The 14,056-nt window shown below is 40.9% G+C and overlaps 1 protein-coding gene across 5 annotated transcripts in view; it reads right to left on the reverse strand.

The window, feature by feature from the left end:
- The window catches only part of GRAP2 (GRB2 related adaptor protein 2), a 103,662-nt gene that overhangs the window by 34,234 nt on the left and 55,372 nt on the right, over window positions 1–14,056 (reverse strand). The window contains exon 1 of one of the 5 annotated variants that reach the window (XM_069002762.1): window positions 7,301–7,376. The exons of the other annotated variants lie outside the window; for them this stretch is intronic. The gene's annotated coding sequence lies outside the window, so the exon portion shown is untranslated. Of the gene's footprint in view, window positions 1–7,300; window positions 7,377–14,056 lie in introns of those variants that run through there. 5 annotated transcript variants of the gene reach the window in all.

Consider the following 14,056-nt stretch of genomic DNA (forward strand, 5'->3'; position numbering starts at 1 on the left):
TATCCTGATAGGCTCCATCAGGGTGGGGATGCAGCAGTGCTGGGCATGGACCACACACTGCTGTATAGCTTCTCCCCGGTGTGTTTTAAAGAATTACAGCTGTTCCTTTGTCTTCACTTGGTAGAACTACCCAGAACTTTAATTAAGAAGCCCTATTATGAGCTCTGGCATTTTTTCCTGCATTGAAAATAACACTTCTCTGGATATGCCTGGTATGGGTTAGCTGAACTGGTAAGTCTGAATGTTAAAATATGATGACTGTGTCCTTTGAACCCAGCTTTACTCTGGAGGGCACCTCTAGTTTGGTTGCTGCTTTCCCTGACTCTTTATTCCTTCACCTAACAATGAAATCCATCCTCCAGTGCTTTTCAGCGGTGCACAGCAGGTTAGGAGCAGAAGCAACAACTGCCCAATTAAAATCGAAATGTCAGATATGCAGAAGGCAAACTATAATCAAACTGACCTACCTGGGTTACCAGGGCAAAATGCCTTTAGGCTTATGTAATTAGCCAAAGGATAATTGATGACCACAGGCAATCAACCTACAGATGCGGGTCTCATGTGCAAGAAATGTGCTTGGGCACATCATTCAGTATTGACTCAGAGAAAAGGGCTTCACTTTGTTTGAGTCACTAAAACCACCTCCTAAAGCACTGAGGGTTTCCTTAGAAATCTCCCCGAAATTACCAGCTGAAATCACAAAGTGCTTAGAAGACTCAAAGCCGTGGTCACAAGTGTGCAACCATTCCCAGTGTCTCTGTAAGTTATGGTATGCAAGGAATGGTAAAAACTGTTTAGCTGGTTGTGGAGAGGAAAGGATCCTTCAGTTAAGGGTGGTGCCCTGACTATTTATTACTGTAAGACATTTAAAATAAAAGCAGGTGTGGGGAGCTTTAAGGCACTACCAAAAAGACAGAAATCAAGCCAGAAAAAGGATTTTTTTATTCTGGAGTACTAAAACAACTGCCCTGGGACAACATTGGGAGAGAGTTCCTCATCTTTCCTCCCTTCTACTTCCCACTCTTCCTTTACCCATCTCCTTAGAATGTGAGCTTGCTGAGGCCTGGGTTTTCCTTCTGCTATGACTTTTGCATCTCAAGAACTGATGTGCTTAGTTGGTTTTCTTTTTCTTTTTTACATCAAGACAGCTTAAAAAATTCCCAATGGAATTATTACCTACCTGTTAGAGGTACACCTCCAAGGAGGCATATTGCATTGGCCACAGCTAGCCACAATGCCATGAAATCACCTGTGCCTTCTCTTCCCTGAGACTCCATACTGAGCAATACATCTAGAGTAAACCACTCGACTACTAAAGCACTGCTTGTTTTTGGCAAGGAAGGTATAACCCCTAGGAGTACAGAGCATCCAATGTCAACAGCATCTGAAAGTCAGTTGAAGCTTTTCTGTAAAAGAACTAATTAATAATAAAGCTCAGGATGCTTTAAGAACTGGCTCTCAAAAGCCCTGGAGATTTAAGAAAGTATTTCTAAACCCATTCTCCAGCTGCAGTTATTAATTAATGATTCATTTCTACAGCCATCATCTTGTGCTTGCTTCAACCCTGCTTGCTCCAGTGACTTCAACAGTCAAGGGGAACAGACAGAACAATGTTGAAAACTAGTTAAAAAACAAAAATAAAATTAATTAGTATGTACTACGGGGGTACTTGCCATGTCTGTGTACCTTCAGCTGATCTGAGTTTTGAACTTAAAATACAGGTTCAGTGGTTTTCCTATGTATGAGAAGCACAGCATATATTAAGAATTACAGCATTAACTCTACAGGCAAATAATCAATTTCCTGAGACGTTACACGTAAATCTATTAATTAATTTACTAAGTAAAATTATTCTTAAATATGGGTTCTTTAAGAAACTTGACACTTTGGGTTTGCTCTTTCATTTGTTTTTATAGCCACAATAATGGAATAATTGATCCAGATTTTTAGTCTACTTAAAGATCACAGAAATCTCGTGTAGACAATACATGATGATTTTTTCCATTTTTTTTTTACCTTTATGATACTTTTTATTATAAAATTTCCCTTCAAACAACCCCTGGAGTTTAATTTATTCCTTGAGATGATGCTACAAATGAAGCTTTCAAGACACCTGAACTGCCCACAGTTAGAATGGTCCTTTCAAAATGGTCATCACTTCACACCAGGATTCTCAGTAGACAGAAGAACATCCACCATCTTTCCACAGGAACAGTTGGCTTCACTTCTGTTGGAAACAGAGAGAAGCAGCTGCTGCTTGGAATGAGGAAACTCTGTGAGCAGCAGTGCCAGCCCCACTGAGAACTGCCTTGCTGTGATGTCGTGGGAAAGGAAAAATATTTTCTTGAAGATCATTTAAAGCTAATCTGACAGCACAAACATGCAGAGAATATCACTAGGGAATGGGTTTGTTACAGCAAATGGAGAAGAGAGCATTAAACCATTCAGGCACATAGTACAGATGCCATACTTGGGGTACAGGACATAGCAATATAGGCTATGTCAAATCAGTAGGCAAAGGATGCAGGTGCTGCACATGGCCTCTGCTGAGGGTAATGACATGATTATGACAACACTGATGTAATTTTTTGCAATGTAATATTGCAGGTCATTCACCCCCTTCTACTAAGAATGTAGCAGGACTTGATGGCTTCAATGAATTAAGATTCATTTTCTGTCTAAGATGGGAAAGTATTTACAGACTCAGTTCTCTTTGAGAGCTGAGTAAATTGGGAGATTTTTTTGTTTTGATGGATTTAATCTCAGAGATCTGTTACACCATTAGAATTATCAAGAAAGTGCAGTCCAAGCAGTGTAATGATAATGCAGCTTGAAACTTGATAATACCACTTGAAACTGTAAACTAATCTCCCTGACAGAATTAGAAAGTGTTTGTTCCATCCCTGTGTAGAGCTCTGCACACTTGGTTCATAGAGGGTTTGGTCACCTTTCTCAGAATCAATATTTTTGACCACTACTAGGGAAGAGTACTGGGTGTGACAGACAAATGGTCTGATGTGGTACAGCAAGTGCCATGTACAAACAGTGAGAGAGAAGCCTCCAGTGTCCTGGCTTTAGACACTGTACACTTCGCATGAAAAACAATTACCAGAGCCCGATTACATACAGAGGCGATTTCAGAAGTTGGTCCACATCCTGAAATAATCCCTGTTTAGATTGCAAGGTTATGGAGAGTTTCTCCTGTGCCAGAACTCAGTTGTATCTTGGAGTGCCTATGACCTGGAAACATGATGGCACTTATGTAGCTAGATTTTAAAAATAAAAAAGGAATGCCAGAGTTCCAAGGGTTTAAGTTTGTACTCTATGAGTTACTGGTAGATTTTTCATGATGAGATAATAAAATAAAAAAAAAATGGGGAACTGGAAAGGAAAGACTAGAGAATGTAAGGCATACAGTGCCTCCAGGGGAAAAAATGGCATGTTATTAGTACTGTACACTGCTCCAAAAAGATAAAGCCATATATAAAAAAAGACTGAGTTGGGGAGAGAGAGGAAGGACGGATCTTAGAGTTCCAAGAGAGGTAAAAAAGAATTTCATCATTGCACATGATGTTCACTTAGCCATTCAACTAATTTTCTTCTATCTCATAATATTTTGCAGTACTGACCTCTGATTTTAGTGCCAGGATAACATGTCCAGTCTTAGCAAGCTTATTCTGCAAAGACTAGTCCCTCCTGCTTAGATATTCTTTAAAAGGTACTTTAGCACAGTTCTCCAATTAGCAGAACAATTAAAAAAAAAAAAAAAATAAGGCTACAGGAAGAATTCAGACCCTTCCAAACCACTTTTTTTTTCATTCTCATCTATCTGAAATCCTTCTAGAAACAGTATTGACAGCAACTATGCTCCAGAGATAGCATTCTGGGCTAACGTCAAAAGAAAAGAAAGATGCCCTTCCTCTCCACCAGATTCCCCAGCTGGGTAAGTTCAACATCCCTGGGACAGTAGTGATCAAACATCAGAAGCATTTGAGTATAATATCAGCCCCCTAAAAGGGCTGTCCCATGGGAATTAGTCTGTGTCTTGAACCATGAAAATGACAGTACACACATTTGTTAGCCTAGCTGATGTCACTACCAGTTCTACTCATGTTTGTGCAAGTCTCTTTCCCTTCCCCCCTTTAAAAAAGCGCTCATTTGAAATCATATTTAGAATTAAATTATCACTATAAAATGCAGAAAAAACAAGTCAGCCTTGTTTAGTGGTGAAAAAAGAAGAGCAGGAATCCATTTTCCAAGTCCAGCTCAGCTGAAGATTTGCTGTGCATTCCTAGGAAGTCATTTCACCTCTCTGCACTGTAGGACACATTTAAAAAGTGCAGTGCAGCCATACATGGAGATATTTCAATGGAATGGGGTGCCAAAATCCATAATACTGCCATCTCAGGGGAGCAGTTTATTTTTGCAGATTGTCAAGTTAGGCTGGTACAGTTTTAGTGCTTCTGTCATCTCAGTGTCATCACACCCATGTACATAGGCCTGATTATATTTATAAAGTGAGAGCATTCACACTCACCTGTCTTAAAAGCTGGGCAAAATGCCCATCAATAGGCAAAAATGTGTGTAGACATTAAGATGAAAGGCTTGTGCAGGAAAGAGAAAGTTACTGATGGTAATATACTTCCTTTCCTGCTGGCCAAATATACAAAGAATGGTGGAAAGCTAACCTAAAAAGACTAGGAAGACTCCTTCAAGGGAGCTTACAAAACAAAGATTTTTGAAAGAGATCAAGGGACTTATGGACAACATTTGTCCTGACTGAAATATGGCTGGTAGTCAGCCCTGAGCTTTAGATCAAGTGTGTTGCAATCATTATATTGAATATACATGCGGCATTTTGGGACGTGGCTTAGCAGTGAACACGGCAGTGCTGGGTTAATGGTCAGACTCAACTTTAAGAGGCTTCTCCAACCTTAGTAATTCTATGATTCCATTTAGCAATTTGAGGAACTGAAAAAAGACAGAATTGGTACATTCTTCTTAGACCAAAACCAGACTCTGGAGATGAGGAAGAAAGGTAGAAGAAATCAGGGCCTTATTATATTATAAAAATCTAAGCAAACAAAAATGAGCCCCAAAGACATAGGCATATCAACTGTTGGTAGCAATATTTCCTTACTTGTCAAATATATGGCATTTTGTCAGCCACAGTGGGTAGGTTCTTCTAACTAATACCAGAGAATGAATTTTCCAGTGAGTGTATTTTATTGTGTGTGTGTGTGTGTGTATATATATGCATATATATATACACATACCTACATACTTTTATATCTTACAACTCCACTAAAAGGAGAATTTCAAATTAAAATACTGTTAAGAGAAGAAACACAGGGAAGAGAATGAAGATAGTTTTCATTGTATCAGACAATAAAAATAAACCAAAGAGACTGCCTACAGCAGTAGTTCCAGAGCTATGGCTTAATAGCAACCTCTCACCTGCCAGACTTTCAGATATTGCTTGTGGCTAAAGAAAGCTGCTGTCAAGCTGCAAGTCGCTTGGGAAGGCAAAGTGTAACATTGTGCAGAGGACACTGCAACTGCACTGCTGGCCCTTGAATCAGCAAAAACGGAGGGCATTTGGTGTATGGTTGCAAGAGTAAATGTAAATCATGGGTGAAAAAAAGAATTCCACGTGACCAGGTAAAGGAAGACAAAGTTTGAAGAGGAAAGTAACGTCTCTTACGAGAGTAATGGCTATAACTTACAGAAATCAGAAAAGCTTGGGACCCTCTACACCTTATGCAAACTAAAGTAAGAAGGCCTAAGAGATCAGGACAAACAGCTTATTTGAGCAGCAGAGCCCTGGTTTTCTGTAAGTTGCCTGTTTTGCCCAGGCAGATCCTTCAGTCTTAAAAATTTTAGGAGATGAAGGGTGTGGTAGAGATGAAAGCAAATTCAAAATCTAGACAACAAAACTAAGCTAAATTTAGCTGTGTAAATTTCACACTGCATGTCCATCCATCTCCAGGTTATTCTGCTTTCTTGATAAAAACAGGAACGACAGTGCTATTCTGTGCTTAATCTCTTATCCATGGGGTTGTCAAGTTCAAATGCAAGAATGAAATAAAAATAAATATCACTAAATAGGAAAGTAAAGGGAATTGCTTCACTGCAAGAGCAACAGCATTTGTTAATTGAGCCACTGCTAAGGAAGCAGGTTTCCTCCCTGTCTGTTCCACAACTCATTTTGCCATCACATCATAGCCAGAGGTTTTGTCCTATTCAGAAACCTGGGAGCAGAGGCTAAAGCATGAGTGTCTCTCTTGTCCACTTTCAAGTGGATAACTGGCATTGCTGGCAGCATCACCTACGGTCTTCCATGCCAAAACATAACTGGTAGGCAACTCTTTCTCATCCCAAAACCCAGTTCCTCCTGCCATGCCCATTTACTAAAAGCTCAATCATCATTATTAAACCTTTCTTCCCCAGACAATTATAAATGTGACAGGCTCTCCTGCTGCTGCTGAAGAGACTTTAGATTATTGTTTTTTCTAAGAAAATTTTGTACTGATAGGATGCTACTAAATCATGTCTTGGAGACTGATTTTTGCTCCTTTTGCTCCTACAAGACAAGTATTATGAACTTTGCACACACAAACACACATGAAACACATGCAAGACCCTGCCATACAGCTCTATAGCACTCCAGTCTAAAGATGTGTCTCATAACGATATTGCCTGTTATGGTTACAGGGCATCAAAAAGCTTTACAACAACATTAAAAAGCAATTGAGGAAAAATTACACTCATGTCTGACCCCTTGAGAAACCACCACATTTCACAGAAGACGTAAGAGACCAGGACAAACAGCTTACTTTAGCAGCAGAGCCCTGGTTCTGACCAAAAGGAGGGTCAACAATGCCAAACCCTAGTTGCCAGAAGCATTTTTCTTTCTAGGCATGTTGCGCCTTTTGGTATGATCACATTGGGTGTCTCAGAGACACAATAGCCTGATCTCTGCTAGAGCAACCTTAAATTTTCTGGGAAAACTGGTTATTTCTTTGCTTTGTGCTTGTGACTAACAAAAAAAAATTCCCATTTATTTTTTTCTTTGCTCTGTTCCAATAAATACACTCCTCCTGAGCACAGTCCTGATCCCCCACTGACATGGAGAAAAAGCTGATGCACCTGTGGTGGAAAAGAAAACACACTGAATCTCAAGCCTTGCAGCTAAGACCTTACTTGTTTAACTCTGTAGAAAATGAGATGCTAATTTAGCCAATGCATCTACCCATAAAACTTGATAGCAAAAGAAGTAAGCACCCAAGCAGATCTGTACCTTTGTGGCAGGTGGTTACACTCTGGTCTTTCAGGATCTGTGATGACACAAAACAGTGGGGGAATGGCACGAGTCTCATAACAACCTATCTTCAGCACAAATGCTTAGCAAGGGCCAGAGTCTGAGGAGACATGTGGGACACACAAGTCCCAGCCCAGCATCTCAGCCTCTCCTTCATGAAGCGCAGCCAATCAAACTGCTAGGGTACAAACCACAAACCACGCAGAACTCACAGTCACAGCAGCTTATTGAGCCGGGTATGGGACTCAGCTTAGTGTGGTTTTACTCTCTTACTGCGAGGGAAACTGTTTGAGAGCAGTTTCTCTGAATGCTACAGCTGTGCTGGGGCACCTCATAGCTTGCTCAATGCTCAGTTATTTAATCTATCTGTCTGGAAAACACTGGCCCCTTCAAATATTAGTAGTGACCCCCAAGAGCAAGCCATCACAGGTGTCCTAAAATACACCCTCTTCTCTGTTATGGGGGGACAGCAGTGGCCATAAGCCATCAGCACGTGAATTTGTGGAGCACCTCTCCTGCCACACACCCCCTGTGACGTGAGAGAGTCCATGGGTGTATATACACAGAGCACCCGTAAGCCTGGATCTCCATAAGCAAATGCAGGCGAATGCAAGAACCATCTTGTGCCTGTGTAAGCACAGGCCAAGAGGGAGTTTATATGAGAGGAACTAGGATTTCACCAGATTCTGCAGTGTGAACCAGGGGGCTGCCTTCAAGCTGTGAGAAAAAGATCTATAAAAATGTGATTCTTACAAGAACACAGAAAAGCCACATTTACTTATTTAGTTGTTACACATTTGCTTATTTAGTTGTTGCATCAGTTTGGTTTCTAGCAGGAATGTATTGCGGTGGCCTGGACAAGAGTGACTGTTGTCTGCTCTGGGTAGTAACGGTTTGCCTGGCCTGTCACTACCATCTTTCAGAGGGTAAAATACTTATGGATGTAAAATAAAACTTTCTTCTCAGGTGAGAGCACTAAGCCGCTCCCCTCACAACCCTACACACGACAGAAGAGTTCGCCCACCCCTCACAGCAGGGGCCGTAAGGCGGGGGCGGAGCCTAGCGAATGATTGACAGCCCCTCTGGCTGCAGGTACCCTGTGGGGGAAGGGAGGCAGTATTCTGATTGGGCTAGGAGAGAAAGGGGCGGAGCGTGTGCAGGTGATTGGCAGCAGGTTGACTCTCCCGGGACAAAAGGGCGAGATAAGGAGAGGGTGGTGCTTGTGGTGTGAGTCCAGGTGCATCTACCCCACAGTTAAATAACGCCAATCATTAATTACACAGGCACAAGAGTTACTCCTGCCCTACACTCATCCTGACCCTGCTGGGCCTTGGCCTCTGAATGGCAGTTTCCCCTCCCATCTTTTCTTTTCTGCCCTCTGAGCTCCAGTCCCTCCTCCTGAAGGCAGCCTGAGGGCTGCCAGGGGTCAGTGGGGCCCCAGACGGAGAAGGACCATCGATGGCTGGAAAAATGATTGCTACTGGAGAGCAGAAATCCGCCTTAGGAAACACCAGCCCCTGCCCTGGCCCTGCCTGGTGCGGTGCCTGCAGTATTAACATGCGGCATTTCAGAGGAAACAAAAAGGAGTTGACATCAAGTGAAATTTCCCCCTGCAGCCACCGGTCTAGGACCTCTTAAAATCGTAGCCTAAAAACATCATCTAAATTCTGCCGGGTAGCTGTAAGCCGTGAAAGTGCCATTTGCTGCAGCTGAAGTAGATTCATAAATTATTGAGTTCCTGAGCCAGTGAGATCCACATGCCCTGAGTTCTTGAAGCCACTTTTCTTTGTACCATTTCCTTGGATATGGTTCAGAGCCTGGCCAAACGGCCTACGCTTTTTTCCAGCTTCTTGCTCAAAAGCAGCACAAAAACCCCCACTTTAACTCCTAATTACTGTTGACTTTGTAGAACAAGCAGCCAGGTTGCTGAGGTTCCATCTGTGTTCTTCAAAAGAGCACAGGTGTTACATACTGAAATGGGCAAAATTTTATTGGTAATATTGAACTATCTAGTACTGAAAAAAGTATTCTTAATTATATCTTCAAAATGTTCAAAAAGTTACAGAGACCAATTAAGGTGTTTTATAATTGCTATTAAATTACTCTTTTGCCATTTTTAATAGTTTAATAGTTTAAATACTTCCAATATGAAATGTTCTGATTTTCCAGCTAAAACCAGTTCTCTATCTCACAATTCACTTTGATTTGAATAAAAAGGTAAAAACACATTAAACAATAAAAAATGCCTTTGGGCAAAGTACAACTTTCCATTTGGCTTAAGATCAAATACTCTTAGCTATTCAGCCAAAAATATTTTTTGTTTTGCATTAGAGATGTCAATCTTGCCAGCAAACTAAAAAGCAGTTATATATGCACCATTGTAGCATTGTAGCTCACATGGAGCTGGCTCAAGAACAGAGACACAAAATGCAACAATCAAACGCTGATGTCTTGTCTACTAACACTAAGACCCATAGAGTGTTCAGCTTCATTTATATGGCGTGATTTGTCTGACATTAACTGACAAACAAAAGCAAAAGACTGGAAATTAACGTATGGCTATATCCAGGCTTCAGGCTTTTATAGTCTCAATGGCTCAATTTGAACATTACTTAAATGCGGACATCTACCAAATTTTATATTTCAGGGTGAGATTTTTTGTTTGTTTGTTTGTTTGTTTTTAATTTTCAGAGGAAGATCTTTTATGCTAATAACTTCTTTCAATTATGATTCAACTATTTTGATACATTGCCACCAAAATACTGACATTGTAATGGTATGTCAGTTAGTACGTTCTTTTTACACCTCTGAAATATTCCTGAGATCCTGAAGTGAGGAGGAGGGGTATGCTGGCATTGTTCATGTTGTTCCTTTTGTATGTGTAAAGACCTTCAAGCTGTCACTCTTGAAGTTTTCATCATTTACTAAAAACAAAGAAGCAGAAGGAAATGTGGCATACACATCAAAATCCTAGACCTATGAAAATCAAACCATCTGTGGACCCAGCTAATGAAAACATGAGTACCAAGGTTTTTGTAAAGCAAGACTTGATTGCAGGAGGATTAGCTAATCAACTTGTAAAGCAAAGCAAATCAATGTATCCTGCCATATAACCAATGTCATAGTGCAACTCTGACACAGAGAGAGAGAAACATACAAAGGGAAAAGAGGAATCTCATGATTGAAGTCTTTTAATAGCTTCATTGAAACAAATGATAAAATCAGATTCTCTCAGCAGGAGATAGAGAGACAAAAATGGACTCCATTTGAAGTGCGAACAACAAAAAGACACAGGGAGTTGTAAACCGTGCAGCACCTTCCTCATAAACATCCCACTTTCTCTCTGTTCCAAGTGTTTGCAACTGTCTCTCCCTGCGAAATCTTAATTAAACCAGTATATTTCCCATTTAAGTAATTTGGAAATGTGTGTAGTTTGATAAAAAGGTTAATTAGCTCTTTTCTTTAGAAAACTGAAAAGGTACCATTTTGATCTTTTGCTTGAAATTCATGCCAATCCTTGCATTAAAAATATCCCTCAATCTGGACTGTGGTAGGTAGCACACAGGAGAAACTTGTTCATAAGAGGGGCTGTGGGAAGGGGGCTCAGATAGAAAACAAAATTTATTATGAGTTTTAATATTTTTACTTTTTGTTTTTATAAAGTACATTACAGACTGTCTCCCTTCTTGAGGCTGGTTGTTTGTCAGGGCTTGAAATCAAATTGATACATGATGAAAATGGACCTTCTCTGGTGACTCAGCTGGGGATTGCACAGAAATCTATCCAGCCTTATGGTAACCAATAAAAGGAAGGGATAGGAACAGGAACATTTCATAAAGCTGTGAAATAACAATTCACAAGCATAATTTAAATAATTTGGAGGCTGCATTCCCTTTTTATGCTACTGCTGCATTCACCAAAATGCACCTCCTATTGAGTATACGAGCTGGGAAAGCTGATGGATGCAAGCCAATTGGTGTAGAGAAACTGGTGTTACCATTTAGCAGAGCAATTCAATGGCAAATGGAGGCTCTTGTTTTAATTCCTTCACCTCTCTGCTCTTTTATAGAGCCCTTCAACAATCCTGTAAATAGAAGGGTTGCACTGGACTGACATGAGACATTTCCTTCCCTTCTCCCAACAAAATATTGTTCTTTTTCTGTAATGTGACTTTCACTGACTCCGACATTTGCATTTCGATCTTGTTATAGGTGTGATCAAAATACTAACGACATTAGCACCATAAGCCAACTGAAGCAGTGGTTTAACAGCTGAAGGTGTTAGGCTGTGGTTAAACAAACTTACTGGACAATAAAATTATCCATTTCTTCTTTTACTGGCTGGTGCCCTCCATGCTTTCAGTTGACTTTTCATAGTGAAACACCTGAATATTGTGTTTTTAACCTGTAAATGTCAAAGCACTTAAATTTTTATTGCATACGTTATTGAGTAGAACCAAACCACTTCTTTCTACTTTGGTATCAAACCAAAAGGAGAGGCTAGACATATTCTCTCTGCTTTCTCCTTGGGTCTGTTATGGTTCCTATATTTTTGGTTAAGGACAGTTGAATGGGACCAAAAGGTTATTGCAGAAAGCAATATCCAGTTCTCCTGTTCATTAATTTTGCTACCATGGAATCCTCATCTTTCTTACACAGATGAGAAATGGAGGATGAAATTATTTCTGCCTCTGCTTCTTTCTCCAGAATTTTAAGTAAATGGTATCAAAGAATTGTGGATATCGTGAGCATTCTTGCCAGCTCCCTTAGTATCCTTGGGTGGATCCCATCCAGCTCCACAGACCTGTTTGTGTCTAAGTGGTGTAGCAGGTCACTGACCATTTCCCTTTGGGTTATGGGATCTTCATTCTGTTCTCTGTCCCTGTCTTCCAGCTCAGGGATATGGGTACCCCCAGAACAACTGGTCTTACTATTAAAGGATGAGGGCTAGAAGGCATCAAGTACCTCAGCCTTTTACTCGTCCTTTGTCACTATGTTTCCCTCTACATCCAACAAAGGATGGAGATTCTCCATGGCCCTTCTTTTGTTGCTGATGTATTTATAACCATTTTTATTGTCTTTCATGGCAGCAGCCAGATTAAGTTCTAGTTGGTCTTTGGCCCTTCTAATTTTCTCTCTGCGTAACCTCACAACATCCGTGTAATCCTCCTGACTTGACTGCCCCTTCTTCCAAGGATCATAAACTCTCCCTTTTTTCCTCAGTTCCAGTCAAAGCTCTCTGTTCAGCCTGACCAATCTTTCCTCCTTGTTGGCTCATCTTTCAGTACATGGGGATTGCCTGCATGCTCCTGCAACTCCAAGGTTTCCTTCCTGAAGAATGTCCAGCCTTCCTGGACTCCCTTCCTTCACACCTGCCTCCCAAGGGACTCTGAAAACTTGTATAATTGCATGATTGCTGTGCCCAAGACAGCTTCCAACCATGCACCCTTCCAACCACCAGTCCTTCTCTGTTCACAAACCACAGGCCCAGAGGACGCCTTCCCTAGTTGTCTCCCTCACCAGCTGTGTCAGGAGTTATCTTCCACACACTCCAGGAGCCTCCTGGACTGTTTCCTCTCTGCTGTGTTGTACTTCCAGCAGACACCTGGTAAGTTGAAGTCCCCCACAAGAAAAAGGGCCAACAATTATGAGACTTCTCCCATCTGCCTATAGAATAATTTGTCTGCCTCTTCACCCTGGTTGGGTGGTCTGTAACAGACTCCCACCTTGTTGGCCTTTCCCCCAGTTCCTACCCGTAACCACTCAACCCTATCGTCGTCATCGTTAAACTCTAGACAGTCAAAACACTCCCTAACACACAGGGCTCCCCTGCTGCCTCTCCTTCCTCACCTGTCCCTCCTGAAGAGTTTACAGCCATCATTGCAGCACTCCAGTTGTGTGAGTCATACCACCATATTTCTATGATGGCAACTATGTCACAGTCTTTCACTTACTCAATGGCTTTCAGCTCCTGCTGTTTGTTCCCCATGTTGCATGCATTGGTGTAGCTGCACTTCAGCTGGGCTATTGATCCTGCAACCTTTTTTGGGGAGAGAAGCCCTAATTCCTAATTTGAGTTGTTACATTTGCAGAAATGTGTTGAGTTTTGTGATTTGGAGAATAAAATAAGCACCACAAGAAGTGTCTGGCATCACTTACTGACTCTAACTGCAAAATAACTAGAAAAAGTGCAAAACACTTTATGAAAGAGTAACTAAAAAAAGATAAAAGTGAGAAAAGCAGCCTCTAACAATTCTTGGGGTCTCCCAAGTTCATTAATCTGAGACATGACTGAACTAACAAGCAGTGCAGTTTCTACTTCTGGATTATGGACATGGTTATGCCACTGGATAAATGGCTGCAGAAAGACCTGGAGGTTTGTGTTCAAGTGCCTCACATGGTTGAACTATTTTATAAATAATGCATCAGAGAAAGTCAGACACCATTATAAACAGGGCTTCTTCAACACTGACACATTGCAAAATTTTCAATATATGGATAACACTGAAAGGAATCAAGGATCACTTGAGAAGGCCTGTCAATTAAAATTAGTAAGTCTGAAGTTGCTTATTTAAACGAATTTCTCAAGGAAAAATTAGCAAGTAATTACAGCTGCACATTAGAAAAAGCATAAGAAAAAACAAGTTTTCCATATTATTTTCAGAAAAAAATACTTAAAAATACCAGCACCCTTACAAGTAAGGACTTAGGAAAAATGGCATCACTGCTAGTTTAG

The sequence above is a fragment of the Aphelocoma coerulescens genome, chromosome 1A, assembly GCF_041296385.1.
Source record: "Aphelocoma coerulescens isolate FSJ_1873_10779 chromosome 1A, UR_Acoe_1.0, whole genome shotgun sequence".
Classification (NCBI taxonomy): Eukaryota; Metazoa; Chordata; class Aves; order Passeriformes; family Corvidae; genus Aphelocoma; species Aphelocoma coerulescens.